Source organism: Oncorhynchus tshawytscha, linkage group LG16 (assembly GCF_018296145.1).
Source record: "Oncorhynchus tshawytscha isolate Ot180627B linkage group LG16, Otsh_v2.0, whole genome shotgun sequence".
In the NCBI taxonomy this organism is placed as follows: domain Eukaryota; kingdom Metazoa; phylum Chordata; class Actinopteri; order Salmoniformes; family Salmonidae; genus Oncorhynchus; species Oncorhynchus tshawytscha.
The window spans coordinates 43,785,198-43,811,813 of record NC_056444.1 but is presented as its reverse complement, the minus strand read 5'-3'; the positions used below and the strand labels follow the sequence as shown (position 1 = coordinate 43,811,813).

Below are 26,616 nucleotides of genomic sequence, written 5' to 3'. Positions count from 1 at the left end.
TATGATCCTATATTGATGGAATGGTCCATAACCCTATACCTTAGAGACCCACCCGAATGACCTATTTACTAAGAAGAAGTCCCTAACTCTTTTATTGGCCTGCTGTAAGCAGTCTGTATGCAGCGAAAATGTGGTCAGAGACTTAGAGCAGCACTGCCCCCTCAAGATTCTGAGCCTGCTTGACAGGGTTGGTCCTGCACATACAAAGCTCCCTAAAGGGAGAGCATACAATACAAGAAAATTCTTAAAGCTACTAATGAGAACCTTGACGACCTTGTACCTAAACGGTGGGGTGCCCCCACCCAGGCAGTGGCAGTGGCAGTGGCAGTGTTATAAATGACCACTCCACATTATCATCACAGGAACCATAGGGGACTGTGTCTAGCCTACTGCAAGACATCGTTTAGTATGGATGATAGTAGCACAGTGCAGGTCAGAGAGGGAATACCTGCAGTGAGACCAGTTATAGGTCATTTTCTACCCTTTCAAACAATATATCCCATATTGGTTTGGCTGTAACATGCAAGAAATTCAGCTGGTATTCAATCAAACCCGTGTTTCAGAAAAGTATTGTTATTGCCCACCCACCAAAAAATGTCAGTGGTGCAATTGATTATGCCTTGTTTGTTATTTAACTTAGCAAGTCAGTTAAGAACAAATTCTTATTTTCAATGACCGCCTAGGAACAGTGGGTTAACTGCCTTGTTCAGTGGCAGAACGGCAGATTTGTACCTTCTCAGCTCGGGGATTCAATCTTGCAACCTTATGGTTACAAGTCCAACGCTCTAACCACTAGGCTACCCTGCCACCCCTCCTGTATGACAGTAGTTACGACAGATCTGCTTCCAGACTATGAGTCACCCCCACACAATGTAAATAACTTTGAGTTTGAGGAAAGTGCTGTAAAAATGAAAATCATAATCCTCACAACTGTGTTTGAAATCTATTTTTTAGCTATTGCATTTCTGTCAGAGTAAGGTTTGGCTGTGAAGACCAGACTCCTAGCTTTTCACATTGTTTATACCTGGAGCATAGCAGATGCTCCGCAGGAATGATAATAGAGATGTTCTACACTCTCAATAATCCTAGTAATCCATCCGTCATACCTGCTCCTCTCCAATGATGTCTCTGTAGTCTGCTGGTGTGTGCCCAGCTATAGCCTCACAACGTGACATTCAAATGTTGGATTCAACGATAGAAATGTATAGAGATCATTACTTGGGAATAACCTGTTTTTTTTCATGGACATTGTCATTGAGGACTTCCACCATTTTAAAGAAGTCAACTAGGTGGGGATTCCTATGGGTTGGAAGTGATCAGCCAATTATAAGAGCATTGTCTTCTTCAAATTGGTTTGCTTAGGTAGGAAATTACTTTTTAAGCTATATCACTCTCCATGTACTGGCTACAATAAATTAATTCCCCACAAGATTTGGTTCAAAACTAAACTTGTTGTAATCATGGCAAATTACCGACACGCAGGAAAAGTGCCCCTGACATACAGGGGGGCCTCATTGATTTTGTCAGTCCCTCTCACTCAGAGATAATAATAACCTGGCATAAGTCATGGCAAAAATGCATAGAATCGCAGGAAGTTACTGTAGCTTTGAAACGGCAAAAATCTCTCCCCACCCTATGGCAAAATCTGTTATACTGCACAAAATATGCTGTAAAACTACAAAAAAAAAACGATGGTTCTGTAAGCAAACTTACTTGTTTACCATTTGTTAATAAAATAAGTTTTCTGCCTACAGATCCCACAGTATGTATTCAATTATAGATTTTAATCCGGTGCTGTGTTGTATAGCAGCTAATTGTATAGCTAATAGCCTATGTGTTTAGATGGACTGAGGTGTATGAAGCTATAGAAACCAATGTAAAAATGGCTGGTGATTGGTACATTATATGCACAGTACAGCATGCCACTGAAAATACCTAGAAACAAAATCTCAGCTGTTTCCTTTCATTATTGCCATGGCATTTCCAGTCTGTCCTGAATAGGGAAAGGGAGAGTGTATTGTGTTAACAACCGGCAACGTATAATGATTGACAGTAGAACAACCTGGAGGTTCTAACCTTTCAGCCGATTCAGTTCTGTAATCTTCCGGGGGTTCTATTAGTGAGTGACTGGGCCTTTGTTACTATGACTAACCTATGTGACCCAGCACAGCGGGCTCAATGGTAAGCTGTGAGAGGGACGTAGCCACACATTTTATTGCGATAGCGAACGCCCCTGGTTAATTACTTGACCTTCTAAGTAGCTGTGGTCCTGAGTGAGTTATTTTATAAGGACGTGTTTATAGAATATTATAATTGAGGATAATATTCATAATCATCCCTTTATTTCGTATAATGACAGGTGTGTGTGTGTGTGTGTGTGTGTGTGTGTGTGTGTGTGTGTGTGTGTTTATGTGGGTTAGTAGAGGTTGTGGCACAACTGTTGTCACCTAATATAAAGGAAAACATATTTTAAGCTCCACTTATTCAGTTATTCTGTCTAATAATATGACAGGGTTAAGACTGACGCATGCTTCACAGTCTAAAGGGTTTGCGCATATACAGTGAGCTCAAAGTATTGGGACATTTCTTGTTGTTGTTTTGACTCTGTACTCCAGCACTTTGGATATGAAATTATACAGTGACTGTGGGGTTTAAGTGCAGACTGTCAGCTTTAATTTGAGGGTATTTCTATCTATATTGAGAGAACCATTTAGGAATTACAGCACTTTTTGTAGATAGTACCCCCATTTTAGGGACCAAAAGTATTGGGATAAATTGACTTATAACACTGAGTATACCAAACATTAGGAACACTTTCCTTATATTGAGTTGGGTCTGTAAATTTCTCACTCATCATGATTCACAATTCATTCAGGATTATCCGTAATCATGATAAATCAAATCAAATTTTATTTGTCACATACACATGGTTAGCAGATAGCATCCACATTAATGTAGAAATGTTTAGAAATAGCCAAAAATCTTCCTTAAGTAGTCTATGTTGATGCTAAAGTGGCTCAAGAAGGTCAAACAAAAAAAATGGTACTATTTTCTCATTTTTCAAACAAAGGTCTTTGGAGAGTATACCAGCACAGATGTTCGCTTCGCTTTGCCGAGTTCTGCCAGGAGAAAATAGAACCTACAGTATGTACGCGGACGCCTTAACTCTAATGGTGCTATTGTAATGTTGTTTTGAATAAGTATAAGCATAAGTATTATTAGTGTATTAGTGAGAGTGAGCTATGTATCTAAAGATAATAAAAACGGTACAGACAAGGACATTCATCATTCACTTTAGTGTCTGCAATTGAAAATATTTTCCTTGTCTTTTCTTCTCTGAGATAATTGTTATTGTCATTCCACAATGGATATGTTTGAAGCAGCTCTATGCATTTAACAAAGGCAGGTTTCCAATAAAATGGTCTGTTCTATATCCTCTTATTTTTATGTGAAATCATCCTCTCTTACACAACTCATGTTTTGCTACAAGCTAGAATGTGTGTGTGAGTATAAATGACTGTGCAGAATATGCACATTTTCACATTGACTTGTGAATCTGCATTACTCAACATTTTACATTGCTTAACACACATTTGTATGAGAAAGAGTGAGTGTGCAGAATAGTCACATTTTCAGCCTGTGAATATATCTGCATTCAACATCAAATACATTTAAATTATTCTAATGCAATGATTAATTATTGAATTGCGGTGGCAAATGCTGTCCCATGATTTTGGCACCATGTAAAACATTTTTAAATGACAAAAAGATGACAAATAATACATTTTCCATTTGACATAAATGTTATTTCATAAGAAAACATATGTAAGTCCTTTATTCTGCAAAATGTATATTTGTAAGTGTTGTAGAAACTACTGGGTGTTGGCAAATGGGCTTGTCCCACTGGTAATGTGTTGAGGTTTAGTAACATTTTGAGGGGACGTGGAGATCTATCTATTATTTTGAATGCTAGACAGTGAACAAAATGATTTAATATATTGTATTGATCAATAAAAACAAAAATAACGCTATTAAAATATCAATTTTTAGTATAATGTGTGCCTCAGTTTTATGTAATTGATGTTACCGCCTTGAAAATCACTGAATCCAAAGATACAGTGCCTTCAGAAATTATTAATACCCCTTGACTTATTTCACATTTTGTTGTGTTACAGCCTGAATTCAAAATGGATTAAATAGATTTTTTTTCTCACGCATCACATCTACACAGAATATACCATAATAACAAAGTGAAAACATGTTTTTAGAAATGTTAGCAAATTAATTGAAATTGAAATACAGAAATACCTCATTTACATACGTTTTCACATCCCTGAATCAATACTTTGTAGAAACACATTTGACAGTGATTACAGCTTTGAGTCTTTCTGGCTATGTCTAAGTGCTTTCCACACCTTGATTGTGCAACATTTGCCCATTATTCTTTAAAAATAATTCAACCTCTGTCAAATTGGCTGTTGATCATTGCTAAACCAGGCAGTATTGTTTTTTTTTTAAATGTAGGTAGTTTTGTGTGTGTTAAATAGCATATCTTTCACAGCTCATTAACATACAGAGGGTGGAAGTAAAGACCATGGTTGAGGGCAGACCTACTTATTCCAGCTAAGAGCCTCTGGTGTAGTCTTTCCCCACAGGCATCACTTTGCTTGGGTTGGCATCCTGCTGATGAACTATTAATCATGCACATGAACTAATCGGTCATACTCATTAGAAGGAAATGAACTCTGCTATAAATTATCTCACTGAGATATTGCATAAGGTTGGACAATAAATCACCATATTTGTGCTCCTGAGTGGCACAGCAATCTAAGGCACTGCATTTTAGTGCAAGAGGTGACACTACAATCCCCGGTTCAAATCCAGGCTGCATCACATCTGGCCATGATTGGAAGTCCCACATCTAAAGGAAAATGTGCATAGGCTGTCATTGTAAACAAGAATATGTTCTTAAGTGGCTTGCCTAGTAAAATAAATATTAAACTACAAAAAATATATAGTAATAATGTATGGATGAGTACCGTCCACTAAAATCTGCAATTATGGCGACTGCCTTACAGTTGAGGTCGGACGTTTACATACACCTTAGCCAGATACATTAAAAACTAGTTTTTCCACAATTCCTGACATTTAATCCTAGAACAAATTCCCTGTCTTAGGTCAGTTAGGATCACCACTTTATTTTAAAAATATGAAATGTCAGAATAACAGTAGAGAGAATTATTTATTTCAGCTTTTATGTCTTTCATCACATTCCCAGTGGGTCAGAAGTTTACATACACTCAATTAGTATTTGGTAGCATTGCCTTTAAATTGTTTAACTTGGGTCAAACGTTTCAGGTAGCCTTCCACAAGCTTCCCACAATAAGTTGGAGGAATTTTGGCCCATTCCACCTGACAGCTGGTGTAACTGAGTCAGGTTAGTAGGCCTCATTGCTCGCACAAGATTTTTCAGTTCTGCCCACAAATTTTCTATAGGAATGAGGTCTGGGATTTGTGATGGCCACTCCAATACCTTTTTACTGTGGATATAGATACTTTTGTACCTGTTTCCTCCAGCATTTTCACAAGGTCCTTTGCTGTTGTTCTGGGATTGATTTGCACTTTTCGCACCAAAGTACGTTTATCTCTAGGAGACAGAACGCGTCTCCTTCCTGAGCGGTATGATGGCTGCGTGGTCCCATGGTGTTTATACTTGCGTACTATTGTTTGTACAGATGAACGTGGTACCTTCAGGCATTTGGAAATTGCTCCCAAGCATGAGCCAGACTTGTGGAGGTCTACAAGGTCTACAATTTTTCCATGATGTCAAGCAAATGTAACCGGGTTGGTTATGTTTCCACTTGCCTCTAAAGAAAGGTGTATTTAATGTTCTAGCATTCTTATTGAATTGGTCCACTCACACAGACAGCATCGTGAAGAAGGCGCAGCAGCGCCTCTTCAACCTCAGGAGGCTGAAGAAATTTGGCTTGTCACCAAATCACTCACAAACTTCTACAGATGCACAATCGAGAGCATCCTGGCGGGCTGTATCACCGCCTGGTACGGCAACTGCTCCGCCCTCAACCGTAAGGCTCTCCAGAGGGTAGTGAGGTCTGCACAACGCATCACCGGGGGCAAACTACCTGCCCTCCAGGACACCTACACCACCCGATGTTACAGGAAGGCCATAAAGATCATCAAGGACATCAACCACCCGAGCCACTGCCTGTTCACCCCGCTATCATCCAGAAGGCGAGGTCAGTACAGGTGCATCAAAGCTGGGACCGAGAGACTGAAAAACAGCTTCTATCTCAAGGCCATCAGACTGTTAAACAGCCACCACTAACATTGAGTGGCTGCTGCCAACACACTGACACTGACTCAACTCCAGCCACTTTAATAATGGGAATTGATGGGAAATGATGTAAATATATCACTAGCCACTTTAAACAATGCTACCTTATATAATGTTACTTACCCTACATTATTCATCTCATATGCATACGTATATACTGTACTCTATATCATCGACTGTATCCTTATGTAATACATGTATCACTAGCCACTTTAACTATGCCACTTTGTTTACATACTCATCTCATATGTATATACTGTACTCGATACCATCTACTGTATCTTGCCTATGCTGCTCTGTACCATCACTCATTCATATATCCTTATGTACATATTCTTTATCCCCTTACACTGTGTATAAGACAGTAGTTTTGGAATTGTTAGTTAGATTACTTGTTGGTTATTACTGCATTGTCGGAACTAGAAGCACAAGCATTTCGCTACACTCGCATTAACATCTGCTAACCATGTGTATGTGACAAGTAACATTTGATTTGATTTGATTTGATTATTGGTTGGTTCAATTCTGATGACAATAAGGTGTGTTGTTATTGGCCCAGCTTGCAGAAAGGGGGAGATCGCGAACATCAGGTCTCCGTATGAAAATGTGATGCAAAGTGTAGGTCACGTTCTGAATACTATTTTAAATTTTTCTATTTTACACTGTGTACAACTTTGCTGTACATTGCTGATTTATACATGTGTGGATATATGGTACCTGTTAGGGATTGAGGGGCTTTCTGGGATGTGCTTTGGTATATGATTGCTGTATATAAGTGTGTTAGCTAGCAAGCACCGATGTAATAAGCTCACTGCTAACACAGTTGTTTTCATGCTACAGATTTGACCTTTGACAGCCATCAACATCATTAAGCCCTGCACAACTAATGTGCTGTTTCCTATTTAACAACAGATAATAAATAATGCTCAACTGGGACCACTGGCAGGGGTGATTTATTTGGACAAAACACAATGCAAGGAGAGTTCGATTAACATCTGTTACACAAAGAAGCACTGAGTTTGAAGGTAGGCCTTGAAATACATCCACAGGTACACCTCCAATTGACTCTAATTATGACAATTAGCCTATCAGAAGCTTCTAAAGCTATGACATACTTTTCTGGAATTTTCCAAGCTGTTTAAAGGCACAGTCAACTTAGTGTATGTAAACTTCTGACCCACTGTAATTGTGGTACAGTGAGTTATAAGTGAAATAATCTGTCTGTAAACAATTGTTGGAAAAGTTACTTGTGTCATGCCATGCACAAAGCAGATGTCCTAACCAAACTATAGTTTGTTAACAAGATATTTGTGGAGTGGTTGAAAAACGAGTTTTAATGATTGCAACCTAAGTGTATGTACATTTCCGACTTCAACTGTATATACTATACATCACAGCTGATACCTTAGTGCAGGATTTTCTACTCCTACACCTGGCGAGTAGATCCACAAGGTTTCACGTTTTTCTTCTATCCCACCTGATGTAAACTAATCAAGGTTGGAAATAATCAAGGGGTTGAGGATTGGTTAATTATTATGAATTGGGTGTGTTAGTGCTGAGCGAGAACAAAAACATGCACCCCTGTGAGTGACCAATAAGAATCTGCATTGATGCATCACACCATTACAAAGACCCAAGTTGTTCCACGCTTCAACAGAGCGGAGCTGTTCAGGCCAGCAGGGGACAGGTCTGGTCTGAGGCTGAGTTATTCCGAGGGTCTGTCTGTTCAATTAGCGCAACACTTCAGTGTTCCCCAACTCCCCTTACCCCCTTGCCTCTCCCTTTGCTCAGTATGTCCCATGAGCGCACAGGCATAATATTCCCCAGTGACATTCCAGTTCCACTGCCTGCACACACAATGAGTATCTGAGCCATTCCAGATGATCATCCCTCATGAGAGAAATATGAGGCGGAGGGTGGCACTACGTGTTCATTATCCAACTCCCTGCGGATTAAAATATGCACATTTCCCTTTAGAGGTGATATCAGAGAGATGAGAGAGGTCATGGTAAGGTCAGGGTTTGTGATTCCCTGGTGATTTCTCATGAATACTCACACAGCCTTATATTATCATGTCTCATTGACTCATACCACAACACAGGCAAGGAAACACAGAAAGATGCATAGAGATGCAGGGACACGCTGGAAAATACAGTCATTTATGTTTACAAAGTTGCCAGAGAAAGCTGAGCAAGGCAAATGATTGTAGACTGTAGAATTTTATGCCTGTCTGACTGTGTGTAAGAGAATTAAACTGCTTTCTATACACAGGGCACAGTACGGACAGGGACTTGTAGGGTTGCTCTGGGTTTGAATAAAGCCCAGTTCATTAGCTAAATATCACATTTTGTTACATGGTTTCAGACAATCCTTCATATTTTCATATTCAGTGGACCCGAATGGGAGTTTCAAATCCTGCCTATCTTCTCCACCTTTCACCTCGCTTTAAGCTCCTCCGTGTCTTATGGCAGTTTTTTCTCATTTTAGAATCTCACCCTTTTTTGCTTTCAAGCTGAAAATAAAATCTATGAATCAAAGGCAATGGGAGAAAGAGACGAGAACTGAAGGAAATTTAAATCCGCTCCCAGTTTCCATAGCTTCAGATGGTGAAATAAACAGGAAATTAAAATAAAATGTATAACCAAGGAGACATAATGCAGGTTCCTTTCAGAAGATTACAGGCAAGTGCCTTTCTTACTGCTGATTCCCTCTTTATATTCTATTTGGAATGGATTCTATTATCTCTTATTAGTTTCACTGGGAAGTGGCAGAAATGCCAAGTGCTTAGAATGGCTTTCATTCAGTTATAATTCCTTGAGACCGAGAGAATATTTAGAGGCTTGAGTTTATTTTTGACAGATGTTGAGGAATACCAAAAGTCAAGAAAACCAATGAACAGTACAGGATTTTAAGCTACAAAAAAACGTTCAAGTAGTATTAACAAAAGTAGGCACCAAAAGGCTCAGCTGGAAGCCGTATTAAAGAAATGGCTACAGATTCAGAAATTACCTTTAAATTTCTATCGTGGAATCTGTAATGCTTCAGCTTTACAGATTGAGTAGAGCCCTTAATCAACGAGACAATCTTAAGTGCACTTGATTATAATAAGAACCCTGCCGCTTGCATCTAAGATAATCAAATCAAGGGGTTGATTCAAAGAGTCTTGATCATACAGACAATGAGTGATTCTATGAACATAAAAGCATAAATGAAAAATGTTCAGATGTTCAAAATGTTAGACAAACCACAGACCTTCTCTCTCTTCAAGATGCTAATGGTAGGGGAGGGGGAATTCTACTGTAACGGGATTACGATGAGACTCAGTGTTTTCACTTTAAATGTATGCCAAACAACAAAAACCATTGATTTCAAAGTTTAATAAACCATACAGCTCTAAGCACAAGGACTACCTTGAACAATTTACACACAAAATGTCAAAACTCATTTACTGGAATAACTGTTCAGATGCAAAGTTTGGTAAAAAAAAACAACCCTCCACAGTTTTTTATGTGACCACGTTTTCCAAAAACCTGTTAAATATATGCTCCGTGTCAAGATTCAAAGATGTCTGCAGAAAGAATGGGGTATCAGCTATGACAGGACATCTTGAGTTTGAAATAATCTCTTTTGGTTATTGAACAACAGTAAGTGAAGAGGATTTACACGTGGTAACATAATTACAGTAACGGAAATAGATCATGGGTCCCTGATCTCTTCTACACAGAAATGTATAATTTTGGATATGAATGTACCGTCACCAATCATGGAAATCTATGTTTGGGACAAATCAAGGCCAGTCCGGACCGGCCCGAAAAACGACATCTGTGGAACTTTCAACTACTTTTCAACATCTATGGACGTTCAGTGTCGGACAGTGCTCAGTGAGTGTGAATGCTGGTTGCAGTAAATTGAAAGAGAGGAGGCTCATCGGTAGATGTCATTAAGAGACAGGAGAATTACATTTAATTGGAGAGAGAATGAGAGGTTGTCCAGATTGTTTTCACACTCTCGCTTTGACCACCAGATGACAGAAAGAGAAAGAAAACAACAGTTTGCCAGTGGAACAGAGGGCAGTAGCAGGTAACCCAACTGTGGTTTGTGACGACTATGATTTTCCAATGGAGCCAATTCAATTGCAGTAATTCCGTTACTGATGTCTGGTAAGATAATTAAGGGGTTTTAGTCACTTGATTATTCATAAATTGATATCAGGAAAAACACTAACTAATTGGTAGGTCTACCTTGTTACTTCTGTGAACTTTCATTACCCTCCCTTCTGATGAGGTAGAGACATTTGAGAATATCTTTAAGATATATTGGCTTTTGGTAGTGGAATTATCCTTATTATTAAGGATCAAGGCAATATTTCTTAAACTTACCGAAGGCAAATAATTTCTCCAAAACTAAATAGAAGTGTTGATATTACTTGTCAGGGGTCTTTACTTCAACATTATTGTGTTTTGATGTATTTCTAATACCTTTTAAGACTTTTTCTGGTATATGTTTTCAAAGATCTCTTTTCCATTTGTTTGACCAGAAATCAAAGCCATTACTTATGCCTACATAGGTATTTTTCTGACCTCATGGGATGAATTGTGTCACGGATCCCTCTGGAACTTTCCTTGCTCACACCTGGCCCCTATTTCCACTGACTGCATTTGTATATACAGTGGGGAGAACAAGTATTTGATACACCGATTTTGCAGGATTTCTTACTTACAAAACATGTAGAGATCTGTCATTTTTATCATAGGTACACTTAAACTGTGAGAGACGGAATCTAAAACAAAAATCACAAAAACAAAAGTTCTTGACCAGGTTTGCACACACTGCAGCAGGGATTTTGGCCCACTCCTCCATACAGACTTTCTCCAGATCCTTTGGGTTTCGCGGCTGTCGCTGGGCAATACGGACTTTCAGCTCCCTCCACAGATTTTGTATTGGGTTCAGATCTGGAGACTGGCTAGGCCACTCCAGGACCTTGAGATGCTTCTTATGGAGCCACTCCTTAGTTGCCCTGGCTGTGTGTTTCGGGTCGTTGTCATGCTGGAAGTCCCAGCCACGACCTATCTTCAATGCTCTTACTGAGGGAAGGAGGTTGTTGGCCAAGATCTCGCGATACATGGCCCCATCCATCCTCCCCTCAATGCGCTGCAGTCGTCCTGTCCCCTTTGCAGAAAAGCATCCCCAAAGAATTATGTTTCCACCTCCATGCTTCACGGTTGGGATGGTGTTCTTGGGGTTGTACTCATCCTTCTTCTTCCTCCAAACACTGCGAGTGGAATTTAGACCAAAAAGCTCTATTTTTGTCTCATCAGACCACATGACCATCTCCCATTCCTCCTCTGGATCATCCAGCTGGTCATTGGCAAACTTCAGACGGGCCTGGACATGCGCTGGCTTGAGCAGGGGGACTTTTCGTGCGCTGCAGGATTTTAATCCATGACGGCGTAGTGTGTTACTAATGGTTTTCTTTGAGACTGTGGTCCCAGCTCTCTTCAGGTCATTGACCAGGTCCTGCCATGTAGTTCTGGGCTGATCCCTCACCTTCCTCATGATCATTGATGCCCCACGAGGTGAGATCTTGCATGGAGCCCCAGACCGAGGGTGATTGACCATCATCTTGAACTTCTTCCATTTTCTAATAATTGCGCCAACAGTTGTTGCCTTCTCACCAAGCTGCTTGCCTATTGTCCTGTAGCCCATCCCAGCCTTGTGCAGGTCTACAATTTTATCCCTGATGTCCTTACACAGCTCTCTGGTCTGGCCATTGTGGAGAGTTTGGAGTCTGTTTGATTGAGTGTGTGGACAGGTGTCTTTTATACAGGTAACGAGTTCAAACAGGTGCAGTTAATACAGGTAATGAGTGGAGAACAGGAGGGCCTCTTAAAGAAAAACTAACAGGTCTGTGAGAGCCGGAATTCTTACTGGTTGGTAGGTGATCAAATACTTATGTCATGCAATAAAATGCAAATTAATTACTTAAAAATCATACAATGTGATTTTCTGGATTTTTGTTTTAGATTCCGTCTCTCACAGTTGAAGTGTACCTATGATAAAAAATTACAGATCTCTACATGCTTTGTAAGTAGGAAAACCTGCAAAATCGCCAGTGTATCAAATACTTGTTCACCCCACTGTATGTGCCCTTTGTTTACTACAGTGCTGTCAATTATTGTTACAATGTCCGTTGGTGCGTGTGAGTACCTGTGCTGTGTGTTTTGGGCCTTCGTGCCCTTGTGGATTGTGCAGATGATTGCGGGTCTCATCTCGTGTGATAATCATTGTGCGCTAGTGTTATTTTTTCGAGGAACTCCTCGCTCTTTTGTTTGGGTTTCAACTGTGTGTTTTTGTTACATGTTTGTTTGGTCTTCGTCCCCATGACCTTACACGGCACGCCATAATTCGGGGTATGATAAAAAAAACTATTGCGCATTCCTGCGCCTGTCTGCCGATCCTTCATGCCAACGTGCCAAATTGGATCTTCTCAATTTTTAATCATGTAGTGCCTCTTCATGTCTGACTTCTTTTGTCTAAAGGCCACTTAGGAGTAATGCAAATATTTAAAAGAGAAGCTATTGTTTGAGGCATATGTTCTTAGATTTAGAGTGTAAATTTAATATGTATTTGAGATGCATAGAGAATTTAAGGAGATCTTATTACTATATCTTCAAGAGCTAAATCAGCACAATAGGATAAACAATTGAGATTCATAGTAATAATTTCAACAGAAATGTGTCTTTCACATTTTACCCAACCTCTGAATCAGAGAGGTGCTGGTGGCTTCCTTAATGGACATAATCTGCACCCAGGGAGCAGTTGTTGTTGGGGGTTAACTGCCTTGCTCGGGGAGAGAACAACATTCTGTTTTCAATCTAGCAACCTTTCAGATACTGGCCCAATGCTCCTACTCGCCAGGCTACTTGCTTTAAGGCAATTTAGAGAGATTGAGATAGATCCTAGATTATGTATGGTGATACTTGTCTGTGACAAGTGAAGCACATTTGAGATGGATTCTAATTATTTTGAATCAGATATAAATTTCACTGAGCTCTTGTTATTCTTTTCTTTTTTGCATGAATGAAGGTAGTTGAAATGAGACACATTTAGGAGAATTTAGAGAACTCATACATTGATCAATGTGAGAGCAATACATGGTTATTTCTCAGGAGCAACATTTTAGATATTTGAGAAAATACTCTGCCTCTCTTTTTCTCTGTTTTGTCTAGGAGACATAAAGGTGATAAAGAAATATCATCCTTGATTATCCTTTCCTATGTGTCATTGTTTAGACGGCAATTTTTTTTCAAATCTATGCCTTCATTTCCCCAAAATATAAACTCTAAGCTTTAAATCAACACCCAATTTGAATATGCTATTATGGACTTGGTGCTCATTGGTCCTTACACACAGTGTAGGCGTACTTCCCATATAATAGCCTATTGATCAATATCCTGCATCACTTTCCATTTTTAATGCTGAATTCATTCAGCGTAGATAATATCTTTAAAGATGGGAATTGTTTCAGAAATTGTATTGAGAGTATTACATTTCTGGTCTTCACTTTCCTCTTGAAGAATCTTTAATGATAGTTTGAAGGCCATCAAAGTGAAGCTATAAATCAAGGCAGTGTCTCTATATGGAAAAACACAGTGGGTGAAAATAATGCTTTCCTTCTAAGCCGATGAACCTCAGGCACTACAGTCCATAAATCGCACCATCAATTATTAACCCAAATCTCTTCAAATGTGCCAAAATATATCTCAGAGGACAAACTAATGCAACAAGCAGGAAATGAGAAGAAACAATAAAATGAATAGTGTGGCCAGTTGGGCCCGTTTACATTCACGCTGAAGACTAAAGTCCAGGAAAGGATTAAACATAGAGGCCATCCTCAGACTGCAGACCTCCATCAGAGGGGAGGAGCAGTATGAATGGCTACATTAGACACTATTCCACTCAGGGTGGAAATAAGCTGACAGACAGCCCTGTAGACATGATTGATAGATACTTTAAAATATAGCAGGACACAAACAACAGAGAGATCAGGCCAATCTAACCAAGTCGTTTTCGGAATGCTTTTAGAAGTATGTGTTGTGTTTTCTATTGCAGCTGAAGTTCAGAAGGTGACAAAAGTCATTTAAAGGAGCACTAAAAGCAAATATCGGCCCATTAAGACAGCAATCATGACATTACAGTGTGTAATTATGTTCCCATAATTACACACTGTTTTGAGACAAAAGGCAAATAGTAAAGCTTCGTTCAGGGTCACAGATTTTTCACCATTCATTTTGTTGATGTAGAATGTTTTGCAGCTATTTTTCAAAGCTTTTTATATAGCTCAGGTAACATGAAGTCAGCAGCAATTCCATCTCTCGGCATGTGCAATGTGTAAAGTTATTTCACAACTTATCCTCTTGCACATCAAGACCCACTGCAGGTTTTGTATTCCCATAACAGTTAGAATATTTTCAATAGAAATACCATATTCCCTTTACAAAACCTGTGATTTTACAGCACGTGACATAAATCCCATATTCATAGTGAAAGTGTGATAGCTGCTAAGAGGGAAGGCCATGCTAGCCAACGTATACTGTATTTCTCCTCTATACATGATGCAAAAACTTGTAGGAAGTCGTGACTATTTGAATTTCACAGATGAAAACATTGGAGACCTGAGCCAATTATGCATACGCAGCACCGGCATCCACAGTGGCAATCCATTCCATTGTTTTTTGTTTATTTACGCAAGCAGTGTTATTTTCAGCTGATGATCCCGGTTTTCTCCAGGACCTGTTCAGATCTATTCCCTGTCCGACAGAGGAGGGGCGGGGAGAGTGTGAGATGAACAGTGAAAGCTGTCTTATTAGTGTTAACTCCAGTGCTTTATAGCCTGCTAGATTGACAGAAAAAAGCTGAGGCACAAACAGGCGGGCAGTGAAATATCTGCTGTCAGTTCCAACATGAATCACTTATCTGAGTCTCTGCATTACAGAGAAGACAAAGGGGGTTAGCTATACAGCACACTGATTATTATCAGATTACAGATAATAGTTGCAGTCCATTGAAGTGTATATATTATAGTATAGTATATTATATTATATTATTATAAAGTATCCTGATACTCTATGCTGGTATACAGTGCTGTTAAATCATGATCTGATTACAGGTAATAGATTTACTCCAAATAAAGATGACCCCCTACACAATAATACTGAATAATGTACTAGTGTTGGGAAAGTGGAGTACATTGATGTGTAAAACACAAAGCCTGTTTTATAAGACCTTTTACTAGAATTGTGCAACAACACAAATCTGCAAAATCTCTGTAAAACTCGCCAAGTACTCTCTTCAGTGTATGGGGCTGTTTTACCAGTCTCCTTCCATTCGTACCTTTGCCCTTCTCTTATAAATGACCACTCCACATTATCATCACTGGAACCATATGGGACTGTGTCTAGCCTACTGCAGGACATCGTTTAGTATGGATGATAGTAGCACAGTGCAGGTCAGAGAGGGAATACCTGCAGTGAGACCAGTTATAGGTAATTTTCTACCATTTCAAACAATATATCCCATATTGTCTTTGCCTGTAACATGCAAGAAATTCAGCTGGTATTCAATCAAACCTGTGTTTCAGAAAAGTATTGTTATTGCCCACCCACCAAAAAAATGTCAGTGGTGCAATTGATTATGCCTTGTTTGTTATATTTATTTTATTTTACCTTTATTTAACTAGGCAAGTCAGTTAAGAACAAATTCTTATTTTCAATGATGGCCTAGGAACAGTGGGTTAACTGCCTTGATCAGGGGCAGAACGACAGATTTGTACCTTGTCAGCTCGGGGATTTGATCTTGCAACCTTTTCGGTTACTTTTCCAACGCTCTAACCACTAGGCTACCTGCCTTTAAAGAAAGTAGCATTAATTTTGATTTTGACAAGAACCCCAGAGCAGGTTTGACTAACCCTACTAAATGGCAGATGCATTTGGGGTTTAGAACAGTTCGAGTGAACCAGCCAGGCATCTCCTTAGAACTTAGAACTCCTCCATGTTGTCTACTCCCAGTAGCCTACTGCTACAGCACCCAAAGCACATATAATACCAAAGAGCATCTACAAAAACAGGATTTTCTCCTCAAGATTTCCCCGGCTCTCACATTTATTGGAAATCTGCCACGTTCATCCCCCTCTTTAAAGGGGGAGACACTCTAGACCCAAACTTCTACAGACCGATATCTATCCTACCCTGCCTTTCTAAGGTCTTCGAAGTTAACAAACAGATCACCGACCATTTCGAATCCCACCGAACCTTCACTATGCAATCTGGTTTCCAAGCTGGCCATGGGTGCACCTCAGCCACACTCAAGGTCCTAAACGATATCATAACCGCCATCGATAAGAGACAATACCGTGCAGCTGTATTCATCCACCTGGCTAAGGCTTTCGACTCTGTCAATCACCACATTCTTATCGGCAGACTCAACAGCCTTGGTTTCTCAAGTGACTGCTGGTTCACCAACTACTTCTCAGACAGAGTTCAGTGTGTCAAATCGGAGGACCTGTTGTCCAGACCTCTTGCAGTGTCTATGGGGTGCCACAGGGTTCCATCCTCGGGCCAACTCTTTTCTCTGTATATATACATCAATGATGTTGCTCCTGCTGCTGGTGATTCTCTGATCCACCTCTATGCAGATGACACCATTCTGTATACTTCTGGCCCTTCTTTGGATACTGTGTTAACCAATGCCCAGACTAGCTTCAATGCCATACAACTCTCCTTCCGTGGCCTCCAACTGCTCTTAAATGCAAGTAAAACTAAATGCCTGCTCTTCAACCGATCGCTGCCCACACCTGCCCGCCCGTCCAGCATCACTACTCTGGACATTTCTGACTTAGAATATGTGGACAACTACAAATACCTAGGTGTCTGGATAGACTGTAAACTCTCCTTCCAGACTCACATTAGCATCTCCAATCCAAAATTAAATCCAGAATTGGCTTCCTGTTTCGCAACAAAGCATCCTTCACTCATGCTGCCAAACATACCGTCGTAAAACTGACTATCCTATCGATCCTTGACTTTGGCGATGTCATTTACAAAATATCCTCCAACACTCTACTCAGCAAATTGTCTATCACAGTGCCATCCGTTTTGTCAGCAAATCCCCATATACTACCACCACTGCAACCTGTATGCTCTCGTTGGCTGGCCTTCGCTTCATTATCATCGCCAAACCCACTGGCTCCAGGTCATCTATAAGTTTGCTAGGTAAAGCTCCGCCTTATCTCAGCTCACTGGTCACCATAGCAGCACCCACACTTAGCACACACTCCAGCAGGTATATTTCACTGGTCACCCCCTGGTCACCCCCAAAGCCAATTCGGCCACCTTTCCTTACAGTTCTCTGCTGCCAATGACTGGAACAAACTGCAAAAATCACTGAAGCTGGAGACTCATATCTCCCTCACTAGCTTTAAGCATCAGCTGTCAGAGCAGCTCACAGATCGCTGCACCTGTACATGACCCATCTGTAAATAGCCCATGCAACTACCTCAGCCCCATACTGTTATTTATTTTGCTCCTTTGTACCCCAGTATCTCTACTTGCACACTCATCTTCTGCACATCTATCACTCAAGTGTTTAATTGCTATATTGTAATTATTTCGCCACTATGGCCTATTTATTGCCTTACCTCCCTTATCCTACCTCATTTGCACACACTGTATATATACTTTTTTTCTATTGTATTATTGACTGTATGTTTGTTTACTCCATGTGTAACTCTGTGTTGATGTTTGTGTCACTTTGCTTTATCTTGGCCAGGTCACAGTTGTAAATGAGAACTTGTTCTCAACTAGCCTGCCTGGTTAAATAAAGGTGAAATAAAAAATAAGTACAAAATACAATAAAAAAATATGTTCGCTTTACATGAATGCCATCAAGCGGCAGCATGAACAGCATGATACTCTCCTATAATCTCACGCAGCCCTTAGAAACAGCTAATGTGTGAATGCTTCCCATTTGCATTAAGCCACTTGGTTTGTTGAAAACTCGCCAAGTGGAAAATCAGCTGCTATCTCTGCAGTCTCAAGGGGCTAGTTAATTTTAGAAAGATAATCTCCTGCAATATGCTAAGGGATTGAGACATACAAAATCACAGCATGAGAACATGATTAGACAGTACTCATGGGTTGAAAGAAACAGGCAGTGTGTCATAGCTGAAGACATGCATGTTCCTTATTATGCTAATCACGGAGTAAATCGCTGAACACAAACAACAGTTGTCCAATGGGATATCTGCACTATAGCCCTTCTCCCCTTTCTATTAAAGCCAGAAATTATGATCCTGATGATGGTGATTGATCACTGGCTATTAGCGGTGTCTCCCAAGGGTGTGGTTCACCGTTGTCCTTATGTCTCCCTCAAGAGAAATATAGCTACACTGGAACCGGTAGGTAGCTGTGTCTACAACTTGATCAACATCATTTCCATACGCAGGCAGGGTAAGTAGACTAATCCTCCTGCTCCAACACACACAAGGTGATTCCCTACCTCGGGGATCAGGCTGTGGAGAGGAGATGCAGTCCTGCCTTAACCATGCTCTATTTAACTGATGTGTAATTCCTCTATGTTCATCTTGCCACAAAGAACAGGGCTGTCGTGTTCTGTCGTTCCACTCAGGTATTTGGAAAGAGAAAGTAGTCTGCTATAATGGGGAGAGAACAGACAGACTGATTCTGTACCTGAATCTAGCATTTTTTTCCTTCCTCGTCTGTCTGTTTGTTTATGGTGGTGAGGGACTTCAGTGGGATTGTATGTGTGGGGATTAAAATCCAATAAGGTTCAAAATCAACAGCAAAAACAAAAGAACACAAAGAAAAAAAGAACGACTGACTATAGTGGCATTTTGGGCTGCATGGGAGTCAGTGGGCTCAATCGACAGCCAGTTCCAGGTGAATAACAATCAAGGCTGTTTGAGGGATCATGTTCAAAACCCCTACAGGACTTGAGTACAGTAGGCTTGGCCACCCACCTTTGCCTTGAGCAGGGCCCAGAGTCTTCAAACACTCAGCCAGGTATTGAGGCTATGCACGCCAGGGTTCCCCTGGTACTTCACTTCATCAGATTATGAGGAAAACATTCCAGTGTCAGAGGGATTTGTGTCATATTAGAAGTCAGGGGAGAGGAAGCGAAGCTGCTTTCAAAAGATCCCGTAATGCCCTCTCTGTGGCTCCTCTCTGGAAGATGGGGAATTTACATTGGCAGACAAATGTGACATTTGCTGGTTTTGAGAGCTGCTTGAGGGGAGGCTTCCTAGGTGGGCGCTGCTGATAAGATGACTGCCAGGAGTGTAGGGAGGGGGGCATGAAAAGGTAAACGGCATAAATCAGAGAGAGGGCAGGATTTTCCATGAAATGTTTATGCAGTTACACCAACATCACCACCGGTGCTGGTACATTTGAACAGCAGTAACCCATACAAAACTTAAGAGGCTACATTTCTAACTTCTTCCTACTGAACAGTAAGTCATAGGTGATGTTTGCCTGGCTATCTCCCTTGGTTCAAGCTTAGAAGAAGCTTACTCTGTTTATGGGGTATCTAGAGCTATTATCAGACCTGCTCTATGGGCAGGGAGAACCAACATTCATGCTACATTCTCCTGTGTCAGTTCCACTAAAGAACACCGTGTCCCCTAACACCATGAAAGAGAGTGCAAAGAGAGAAGGATGGGCGAAAGAAGAGAGATGCGTTAGAGAGGGATGTGTGAGAGAGAGAGATGTGGACTGGAGGCTGTTGTCAAAGCATGGCAGATTCACTTTTAAATGGTGTCTGATTTCTTAAGTGGTAGAAGTGAATGGTCGGGTGAGTTTACTGACAGACTTCATCTTCGTGACCGTCACAGAGAATTATACTTAGAGATATGCTGCTAGTGCACTGTGACAAGTGCACTAATCTTATATAACACAAATACGCCATTATTGCTTACTTATCTAAATTTACCTTGAGCCCAGTATACAGAGCTCAGCAGCGGCAGCACAACTGTTGCAGTACATCAATCCTCCCTGTGTATTCTTTTAAAACATGACACTGAAGAGTGTTGTGATGGAATGTGTTGTTAAGTCATGTGAAGGTCTGGGATACAGGCAGGAAAACAGCAGATACTTAATATGATCACACCACAACCATTATGAATGCAATAGTTAAAGGGGGAGAAACTTGATTTATTGGGCTGAGATATAACTACATTGGTCAGAAGCAGTGTAAATCAGATTGATGATTCATTGTCCCTGCCCCGGGGGCTGGTGGGACTTGGTAGCTGATGGGCTGGGGCGATGGCTTGGGTAATGGTGGCTCTGGGATCGAAGAGAGGAGAACACGTGGAGACAAATCAGGCCTGACAAGGCTAATATTTCTCCCCAGCCTTGTCTGTTTCCTCCATCATTAATGGTACCAGGAACATTAACACAGGGAATAGTTCAAATCCGCTGTTTACATGTGTGACAGGCTCAGCCACATAATTAAGGCAGAGAAAAATGCCACTCAAATAGATGCACCAAGGTAAATAGGGATGGTGAGGTAAAGGGCAATGGTGTGTGTGTGTGTGTGTGTGTGTGTGTGTGTGTGTGTGTGTGTGTGTGTGTGTGTGTGTGTGTGTGTGTGTGTGTGTGTGTGTGTGTGTGTGTGTGTGTGTGTGTGTGTGTGTGTGTGTGTGAGAGTAATACATGTCAGTGATTCCATATGATCAAAGATATGTCCCCCTTCAACACACACTCAAATATACTGTACTTACTATAGAATTCTATAGTAAACTTTTGTATACTGTAGAATACTATAATACTCACTGTAATATGCCTCGATCAAGTGTAGTACTTACTTTAGAATGCTGTAGTATACTGCAGAATCCTATAATAATTACTAGAGTAGTATCCTCAAAAAGAACTGTAATAAATATTTCCGTAATGTTTGCAAAAAAACTACATTCCGCAAAACAAATACACTTTTTTAGCTATTGTGACGATCCTCTTCCTGTGAATGACTGGACCAAAGCGCAGTGTGAGACGTGTTCATTATATTTTATTAAACTCAGAACACAAGAACAACAAATTATAGAGGAAAACGAACAGTTTTGTAAGGAAACTAACAATACAGAAAACAACTACCCACAAAACCCATGTGGGCAAGAGCTACCTAAGTATGGTTCCCAATCAGAGACAACGATAGACAGCTGTCCCTGATTGAGAACCATACCCGGCAAAAAACAAAGAAATACAAAAACATGGAAAAAAGAACATAGAATGGCCACCCTAGTCACACTCTGGCCTAACCAAAATAGAGAATAAAAGCCTCTCTATGGCCAGGGCGTGACAGCTATAGTAAATACTACAGTATTTAATTTGCATATACCCTGCCCATTCCCCTACCTCATATCGCAATTTGTGCCACCCATAAGTGAGAAACCTACATGCCAAGTATAGACCATATGTTGTGTTCCCTACAGGTAATAGAAAAGAGCAGAAGCTCTGAACTATCTGTTCAGAACCCAGTCCTAGTGTACAGGTTATGGAAAATGTGCTATTTTAGTATTTCTCCAGTAGGTTTTGTGAAGGAGAAAGCCTTCACTTCTATGTGAAAGATAATAAACACTAGAGTAATATCTGCAAAAGCATTACAGTAAATACTACAGTATAGTACAGTCCGCAAAAACACTACAGTAAATACTATCGTAAAACACAATCCGCGAAAACACTACATTACTATCGTATATACTGTTCTCCATTACTACAGTATTTATGCTATAGTTAATTGTAAACACTACAGTATACTACAGTAAATACTACAGTAAAGTAAGCAAAAAAACACAGTGAATACTATAGTATTTATACCATAGTTGTATACTTAAGCAATAAGGCCCGAGGAGGTGTGGTATATGACCAATATAACATGGCTAAGGGCTGTCATTAAGCGCAACGCAATGTGGAGTGCCTGGACACAGCCCTTATCCGTGGTCTATTGACAATATATCACAAACCCATGAGGTGCCTTATTGCTATTATAAACTGGTTACCAATGTAATTAGAGCAGTAAAAATAAATGTTTTGTCATACCTGTAGTATGCGGTCTGATATACCACGGCTGTCAGCCAATCAGCATTCAGGGCTTGACCCACCCAGTTTATAATATAGTATTTTTCAATGTGGACACACACACACACACACACACAGCAGTTTAATTTCACAGTCAAATGTCCTCACCTTACCCTGACTTCACAGAGACTGTCACACATGTTATTGTCTGCACCAAGATTGTACCTGACTCTCACTTGCTCACTATTCTGCAGCCTGTCCATGTCACAGGATAGGATTTCTTAGCTGTGCTTATTTCACACTTTATTTCATCAAATAGTGGCTCTCTTTGTGTTTCAGTGATTTGTAAAGCCCAGCATATCCAGTGACCTCAGGAGCGAACGGTAACCCAGGAGTCATCCCAAAAACTATGGTCCAGGAACCAATTCGGCAAATCTCTGTTACTAACTGCCAGTCAGCCGGAGAGAGATAAAGAAATAATCAAAACAGAGGGGTGAGGGCTAACACTGAGAGATGAGCTCCCACTCCTTTTCTGCAGCCCTTCTCCACTTCTCTCTTATTTCACTCCATACTCCCACACCTCTCACTGTTGATAATTGGCTTTCTTAAAAGTGTTTAGTAATACATTATTTGGGAAAGTTCTATCATGGTGGTATTTGTTATTTTCCCCATAATCGGCAGTGAAGAAGGAGAAGACACTTCCCTCTTTCACTACTTCCATCTTCCCTCCATCCCCTATGTCTTGTCTCCATTTTCTTATATCTCATTAGCCTGGTCCTGTGACTAGGGTTAGGCCTTGCAGGGGGAAACAAATCTATTTAAAAGGTGGGTTTCATTTTGGAAAGACTTTATCAGCACGCTTATTTCAATTTTTATAATGAAGTACAGCGTAAATCCCCCAAGTGCACTTGTTCTGTGGCAACACACACACACAAACACACTCACAACAGTGTGTGGAATGGCGGCTGGTAATCAATGTGTAATCACTAAGCAAATCTAAGCCTGGAAGCCGGGGGCCACTCCCCAGGCCGACCGGCCCCTGAAATTTGCTGGGCTTTTATGATTTGTTCTGGGATCTGAGCAATAAGGAGAAACACCTCGTGGCCTTGTAGTCAGATTGGATTGCAGAAACATGTTACACCTGGTACACGGATGGGAGGGAGGGCTTTGTCCATATTTATAAATTGATGGCTGCAATCTTATTGAAAATCTGATATTGCAATTTGGTGAGCGTAATAGCTGTCCTCTGCAGGCTACAATCAGTCTCACGCACTGCTTTATTTTGCTTGCTCGGTCATTCTCTCTGCCTCCTTTATTTGTCTTCTTTCTCCTTTTCTCAATGTTACACAGAAAATAAAGTGTGAACTACTACTGCCCATGTCTGTTTTGGAACCTGGGGCTCAACATCACTTTTGTTTCCACTGCTTTTATTTTTTAATTAGACTTAAGGTCTGAGCCCGGGTTGATCAATTGGAGATGCACTGTTTAGATTTGGGATGTAAATATGCCCTCTAAACTTGGAAGAAGAAATGTAGGGTTATAGCTCTTTCAAAGCTTTTTAAAAGGGGAGGTTTGCTATTTTATTCAGAGTAAGTGGTATATCTTGGAAGATGCACATAGGCAACAGGAAGGGAGTTAGAATTGATTGCCCTTTACTGAAAGAGCCAGGTGGGTTCTTCATACATGCAATGTCACATCATTTCTCTGTTTTGTCATTGACTTTTTGGATACCTGTTTCTTTGTCAGTGTATGCTGAACAAAAATAAAAACACAACTTGTAAAAGTGTTGGTCCCATGTTTCATGAGCTGAAATAAAACTTTCCATATGCACAAAAAGCTTATTGCTCTCAATTGTTGTGCACCAACTTTGTAATTTGTAATTCTCTGAGCTCAGTTTTATTGTAATTATTAATGGATAGGAGATTGCATTATTGAGCTCCTCAGATGCACCAACACTGACTACTAAGCAGGACTGTGGAAAGGTCGACGTTATCATTATAAGATTACTAAGAGCCAGGGACTGAGTCACTGTTAATGATGCCTCTCTTCTCATTGAAGCTAATCTATCTAATTGTCACTATCCTGAAATTATTTCATAACCCTCCGTGATATAGGGCTCCCATGCAAGGGAACTGACTCATTTTCAGTTTTGTCAAAACAGAGTAGTTATCATGTAGGCTAGTATAACGGTAAAGTTTTTTTACAAGTTGTCCTCAATTTAAAGTGGCATTTCTGCAGTGTAGGCTAGTATTTTACTTTTCACTTTCCTGTGCTTTCATTCAGAATCCTTCAGCGAAGGCAAGGACGCAATGTATCCTCTCCAGTACAGTTATAGTAAGTTTCCTTTGAAACAGTGGGTAAAGTTGGGAGTGGTTCCAGGTGACCAACCCTCCATTCTGCGATCTTCAGCGCTCGATACCACCCTGATTTCAGCCAGTCCATTTCATTGATTGAAAAGGAAAGAAAAGAAAAAACCTTTCTGAACCTCAGTTTCCACTCCTCCATCTATAGTGGAGAAAATCCGACCCCTGACAATGTCCAGGCAAATTAGATGGCATGGGCTTCTCCTGTTGCCCTCTCTAGCTCTGGCTGCTCTGGCTATACTCTGTCCCACCCTTCCAATCAGCTGGGAAAGTAATTTGTACTTGTAGCTCAGCAGAGGTGGCCAGGAGTTAAATTGAGTTACCTGTTCAGCGAAGGTTTCATTTTCTGAGGATGGCCCCGGAGATCCTTGATGGAACTGCTAACCATTCATCACCGCTGATATCCCCCAGTGTCTGTCTCTGCACAGAGACAGAGAGGCTCACTGCACAGCACAGGTGGCAGAGATGGCTTAGGGGGGTCTGCCGGCCCAGTTCTGTGGCAGACTGCTTTAATGGAACTACTCAACATAAACTCTTTCTCTGTCTCTCTAATACTCTGCCGCAAACCCACACCGTTGTGGGAACACTTCCTCTACCTCTCTCATTCTCTGTTATAGTTTGGTATAAACACACACCCTATAATCCTCTCTCTCCCGGAATGTGAGAAAGGGAAAGGAGAGGAGATAGAAGAGCAGTAGGAGATGAGTGACCAGCCCCCCACCGTCACATCATGTAATTTACTCTGTTCTGGACCATAATGTTTTATAGCACAATCACTGATAGCAGAGTAGTCAGTGATCTCATTTCACAACTCATATCCCTCAGTAATGTGAACACAGAGACGAGTGCAGCCTTTACCAAAGTCCAGTCCCTACAGCCATGGTGTATAATGACTTACCCTGATAAGAAGTGGAAGCAGCAAGCTGTTGTATTAACCCCTGTGATTTCTAATTGAAATCTGTTACAAATCTGTTATGAAAAGCGAGGGTCTATGTTACATGGGAAGCATTAAAAACAACAGGTAGCCTATGGGTAATTCCACACGGTAACAGAATTATGCTTTGACTCATATTTTTTTATTTAAAATGTATGCCAAACAAAAACCTTTGTTTTCACATTTTAGTAAACCATTACAACTCTATGCACAAGGACTACTTTGAACAATTTACACTGACAATTGCACAAAAACACTGGAAGAACTGTGCAGATGCAAAGTTTAGTAGCAGAATTACATTAAAATATCCCTCAGTTTTCCAAACAATTGTTAAATATGTGCTCCGAATGAACATTTAAAGATGTCTGTAGAAAGAATGGGGTGTCAGCTATGACATGACACCTTCAGTTTGAAAACATGTATTTGGTTTATTGAACTACAGTAGGTGAAATGGATTTACATCCGGTAACAGAATTACATCATGGGTCCCTGTGTCACACCCTGACCGTAGAGAGCGTTTTATGTTTCTATTGCGGTTTGGTCGGAGTGTGATTTGGGTGGGCAGTCTATGTTCTATGTTCTATGATTTTCTATTTCTATGTGTTTGGCTGGGTGTGGTTCTCAATCAGAGGCAGCTGTCTATCGTTGTCTCTGATTGAGAACCATACTTAGGCACCCTTTTCCCCCATCTGTTTTGTGGGAGGTTAACTATGACTTTGTTCAGGGCACATAGCCCAAAGCTTCACGTTTTGGTTTTGTTCTTTGTTTTGCCGGCATCAATTTTTAATAAAGAGAAAATGTACGCTTACCTTGGTCCAGTCCTTCAGCAAGCCATGACACTGATCTGAATCATACAGAAATGCATAATTATGGATG

The 26,616-nt window shown here is 40.5% G+C and overlaps 1 protein-coding gene across 1 annotated transcript in view; it reads right to left on the bottom strand.

The window, feature by feature from the left end:
* The window catches only part of LOC112215712 (metabotropic glutamate receptor 7), a 175,091-nt gene extending 149,622 nt beyond the window's left edge, over positions 1–25,469 (bottom strand). The window contains exon 1 of the mRNA XM_024375021.2: positions 25,130–25,469. The gene's annotated coding sequence lies outside the window, so the exon portion shown is untranslated. The remainder of the gene's footprint in view (positions 1–25,129) is intronic.
* Between the last annotated feature and the right edge of the window lie 1,147 nt (positions 25,470–26,616).